Source organism: Physeter macrocephalus, chromosome 9 (assembly GCF_002837175.3).
Source record: "Physeter macrocephalus isolate SW-GA chromosome 9, ASM283717v5, whole genome shotgun sequence".
Classification (NCBI taxonomy): Eukaryota; Metazoa; Chordata; class Mammalia; order Artiodactyla; family Physeteridae; genus Physeter; species Physeter macrocephalus.
This window is the reverse complement of record NC_041222.1, coordinates 94,841,555-94,847,554: the sequence shown is the minus strand read 5'-3', so window position 1 is coordinate 94,847,554 and position 6,000 is coordinate 94,841,555.

Genomic DNA, 6,000 nt, shown 5'->3' with positions numbered 1-6,000 from the left:
TTAAGAAAACACTCCCATTTACCATTGCAACAAAAAGAATAAAATATCTAGGAATAAACCTACCTAAGGAGACAAAAGACCTGTATGCAGCAAATTATAAGACACTGATGAAAGAAAAGATGATACAAATAGATGGAGAGATATACCATGTTCTTGGATTGGAAGAATCAACATTGCGAAAATGACTCTACTACCTAAAGCAATCTACAGATTCAGTGCAATCCCTATCAAACTACCACTGGCATTTTTCACAGAACCAGAACAAAAAATTTCACAATTTGTATGGAAACATAAAAGACCCCGAATAGCCAAAGCAATCTTGAGAACGAAAAACAGAGCTGGAGGAATCAGGCTCCCTGATTTCAGACTATACTACAAAGCTACGGTAATCAAGACAGTATAGTACTGGGACAAAAACAGAAATATAGATCAAGGGAACAGGATAGAAAGCCCATAGATAAACCCAGGCACATATGGTCACCTTATCTTTGATAAAGGAGGCAAGAATGTACATTGGAGAAAGGACAGCCTCTTCAATAAAGCGGTGCTGGGAAAACTGGACTGCTACATGTAAAAGAGTGAAATTAGAACACTCCCTAACACCATACACAAAAATAAACTCAAAATGGATTAAAGATCTAAATGTAAGGCCAGACACTATCAAACTCTTAGAGGAAAACATAGGCAGAACACTCTATGACATAAATCACAGCAAGATCCTTTTTGACCCACCTCCTAGAGAAATGGAAATAAAAACAAAAATAAACAAATGGGACCTAATGAAACTTAAAAGCTTTTGCACAGCAAAGGAAACCATAACAAGATGAAAAGACAACCCTCAGAATGGGAGAAAATATTTGCAAATGAAGCAACTGACAAAGGATTAATCTCCAAAATATACAAGCAGCTCATGCAGCTCAATATCAAAAAAACAAACAACCCAATCCAAAAATGGGCAGAAGACCTAAATAGACATTTCTCCAATGAAGATATACAGTTTGCCAACAAACACATGAAAGAATGCTCAACATCACTAATCATTAGAGAAATGCAAATCAAATCTACAATGAGATAGCATCTCACACCAGTCAGAATGGCCATCATCCAAAAATCTACAAATGATAAATGCTGGAGAGGGTGTGGAGAAAAGGGAACCATATTGCACTGTTGGTGGGTATGTAAATTGATACAGCCCCTATGGAGAACAGTATGGAGGTTCCTTAAAAAACTAAAAATAGAACTACCATATGACCAAGCTATCCCTCTACTGGGCATATACCCTGAGAAAACCATAATTCAGAAAGAGTCAAGTACCAAAATGTTCATTGCAGCTCTATTTACAATAGTCAGGACATGGAAGCAACCTATGTGTCCATCGACAGATGAGTGGATAAAGAAGATGTGACACATATATACAATGGAATATTACTCAGCCATAAAAAGAAACGAAATTGAGTTATTTGTAGTGAGGTGGATGGACCTAGATTCTGTCATATAGAGTGAAGTAAGTCAGAAAGAGAAAAACCAATACCGTATGCTAACACACCTATGTGGAACGTTAAAAAAAAAAGGTCATGAAGAACCTAGGGGCAAGATGGGAATAAAGACACAGACCTACTAGAGAATGGACTTGAGGATAGGGGGAGGGGTGGGGTAGGCTGGGACAAGGTGAGAGAGAGTGGCATGGACATATATACACTACCAAACGTGGAATGGATAGCTAGTGGGAGGCAGCCGCATGGCACAGGGAGATTGGCTCGGTGCTTTGTGACCACCTGGAGGGGTGGGATGGGGAGGGTGGGAGGGAGGGAGATGTAAGATGGAAGAGATATGGGGACATATGTATATGTATAGCCGATTCACTTTGTTATAAAGCAGAAACTACACATCATTGTAAAGCAATTATGCTCCGATAAGGATGTTAAAAAAAAGGTTAGCTGAAAGAGCAAAAGAGACAAGAGACAAATGGAAAAAAAAAGACCAAACATGAGTTATGGTAAAATATTCAATCAAGATACTCTGATTATCTCTATAGAGTGGATAACAAAAGCAAAGAACATCCCTGTTATCCAATACATGCCCTTCTAAAATAAGGTTAGATGGAATTATCATTAGTAAAATGAAGAGAATATTTTAGATGAAGAATAATTTATAAAATACTAAAGCAAAGTACACACAGAATCAATTAACATAAATAATTCCACAACAGAAACCTTAAGTGGGAAAAAGAGGACCATTTATAGATTAAAGAAATGATACCACCCCAAGAAATGTAGTACTGGTCTTTACTAATAAACTGGAATATAAAAATTTTTGTAATCCATTTTATAAAGAGGTACAGAAAAAACTTCACAAAGTTAAGAGCATAAAAAGAGTATATAACTAATGAAAAAAAGGAGTTTTTGATAAATAATCAAATATATAAAACTCTGACACTTTTGTCTTGAAAGAGAAATGTACAGTTGTCTCATAAAATTTTATGCCTTCAATGGGCTTAAAAAATAGAAGAAATGAGTTGACCATGGATATGGCAAAAGGGGATTTTTTTTTTTTTGGTTAGAAAAATTACATCTGAAAAATACTATAGTCCCAACAGATAATTCCAGGTCCACTTTTACTTTAAACTTTCAAGAAGATTTAATGTCCATGACAAATAAATTATGTGAGGGTAGAAGAAAAAAAATGAAAAGTTTTTCCGATTCATTTAACAAAAAAATACATCTTCCTAAAAACTATACCTGATAATGATAGAAAGAGAGAGAGAGGATATAATATGACCATTACCAAAACATAGAAAAAGAAATAGAAGGAAAGAAGAGAGGAAGAAAAGGAGGAAGAAGGAAAGAGGGAGGGAGAGAGGAAATAATCATAAAGGATGTTTAACTTCCCTAGCAATCAAAGAATGCAGATTAAAGTTTCTTGCTATCACGACCATGACCATAATCATTATTATTAATGGTGGTGAATATGTGGGGAAAGAAGAAATGTTCATTTATGAGTAAAAATTCTGATAAACTTTCCAAAATTTTGGGAAGTTTCTCCTGGCTAATTCTAATCAAGAACTTTATTCATAGGAAATCATCAAAGAGGTCCACACAGACTTACGTACAAGAATATTTATTATATTCTTATTTATGATAGGAAAAATTGGAAAGTACTTAATATCTAACAATTAAAGGTTGTTTAAATATATGATAGTATATCCATAATGTGGAATTTTGAGATCATTGCTAAAGATTTGGGAGAATGACCTTCATATAACATGAAAAGAGATATCAACAGTATATAGTAAGATACTAATATATTTAGATATATAAAATATACATTTAAATATATTGTGCCAGAATAGCCAACACAATATTGAAAGAGAAGAACAAAGTTGGAGGACTGACCCTGATACTGCCCGACTTCAAGACTTACTGTAAACCTACAGTAATCAAGAGAGTGTGGTATTCGCAAAAGAATAGACAAATAGATCAATGAAAGAGAATAGAGAGCCCAGAAATAGACCCACATGAATATAGTCAACTGATATTTGACAAAGGATCAAAGGCAATACGACAGAACAAAGACAATCTGTTCAACAAATGGTACTGAAAAAACTGGGCATCCACCTGCAAAAGAATTAAATCTAGGTATAGAACTTACACTCTTCATAAAATTAACTCAAAATAATGTTATTTCAGGGAATAGATGTGATAGTCATTCTGTAATGCATTTAGAGAAGTACTTGAAAGAAGCACATGTAATAAAGAAGGTTATGAGTGCAAAAAATTAATTTAAAATGGATAACAAATCTAACTGTAAAATGTAAAACTACAAAACTTCTAGAAGATAACATAGGACAAAATATAGATGACCTTGAGTATGATGATGACTTTTAGATATAACAACAAAGGCACAACCCATGAAAGAAATAATTGATAAGCTGAACTTGATTAAAATAAAAACTTCTGCTATGGGAAAGACAAAGTCAAAGAATAATAAGACAAGACACAGACTAGGAGAAAATATTGATATTTGCAAAAGACATATCTGATAAAAGACTGTTATCCAAAATATACAAAAAACTCGTAACTCAACAAAAAGAAAACAACCCAATTAAAAATGGGCCAAAGATCTAAAGAGACACTTCACAAAAGAAGAGGTACAGGTGGAAAATAAGCATATGAAAAGATACTCCACATCATATGTCATGAGATAAATGCAAATTTAAAAAAATACCATTACCCATCTAGCAGGATGGCCAAAATCTGGAACACTGACCATCCCTAATGCTGGTGAGGAATGTGAAGTGGTGGGAACTCTCATTCATTGCTAGTGGGAATGTAAAATGTCACAGCCACTTTGGAAAACAGCTTGGTGGGTTTTTGTTTGTTTGTTTGTTTACAAAACTAAATATCCTCTTAGCGTGGGATTTAGCAACTGCACTCCTTGGTATCTGCCCAAAGTTGAAACTTATGTTTATGCAAGAACCTGCACAAAGACAGATATTTATAGCAGCTTTGTTCATCATTGCTAAAATTTGGAAGCACCCAAGATGTTCTTCAGTAGATAAATAGTTAAATATATAGGGGTACATCCAGACAATGGAATATTACTCAGTACTAAAAGGTAATGAATTATCAAGCATAAAATGACATGGAAGAAACTTAAACACATATTACTGAGTGAAAGAAGCCAATCTGAAAAGGCTTCATACTGTATAATTCCAACTTCATGACATTCTGGACAAGGCAAAACTATGTGGATGGTAAAAGGATTAGTGGTTGCCAGGGGTTGTGAGTGTGGAGAGATGAATAGGTGAAGCTCAGAGGATTCTTAGGCCAGTGAAAATATTCTGTATGATACTGTATTGAAGGATACATGCTATTATGCAGTTGACCAAACCCATAAAATATACAACACCAAAGAGTGAACTCCAATGTAAGCTATGGACTTTGGATGATTATGATATGTCACCAGAGGTTCATCAGTTTAAACAAATGTACCCCTCTGGTGGGGATGTTGATAATGGGGGAGATTATGCATGTGTGGAAGCAGGGTTTATGTGGGAACTCTCTGTACCTTCCCCTCAATTTTGCTTTGAACCTAACACTGCTCTTCAAAAAGTCTTAAAAAATATTGTGTATATGTGTATACAGGTAGATTAGATAGATAAGTAGACAGGTTAAAAATTTGCATAAAGGAATTTATACATGATAAATAAATAATAGTCTATTGTGTTAATGGTGTTCATAATTTTAATTTTGTGTAGGGGATTGAAAGCATTTGGGCTTTCTTTGTACAGCTTTGTATCTTTACCAATTTGTACAAAGATCAGCTCATGATTAGGGGAAAAATGATACCTTTAGGTGCACAATTTTGCCAAAATAAATAAGTTTGAGGCTATCTGAATTTTGGAACCCCTCCTAGGGATCCAGAAATATCCAATTATAGACACCATCTTAAGAAAGAATGGGATTGTGTTGTTTTGTAGCTGTCTGAATTGTGCTTCTTGTTTCTTACCAATTCATTTTAAGTCATGTGCCCCCCATGACTCAGGGGAGGCTGATTCAGAGGAGATTTGCTCTTTGGAGTGGGGTGCCGTATACTGTCATTTCCCAAGAACTCAGCATCCTTCCTTAACTAACTGTATCTGGTTAGCTGTAGAAAATTTACTGTTTCTATTTTAACTGTTCCCAGAAAACCATCAGAGGGTTTTAGCTAGAGTATGTCTATGAATATTCATAGACAGTCAGCTTCTGTATTAGAAACCACACCCACATCTCTGCAGTATCTGCAGCATGAATAAGGGCGTCCTCTGGGACTCATAGGGCAGCATGAAAACTTGACAGGAGTCTGCCTGCAGAATGCATTTAAGGTTTGCTTTGCTGTGTTGACCTGTATAGAAAAGCCTTTCTGATTAACTTTTTGGTATCCTGGAAATGTTTTTAAGCTTCTTTTTTCTGTTTTGCATGATTTGCCTAATCACATAACTCTCATAAAATTAAAATTGTC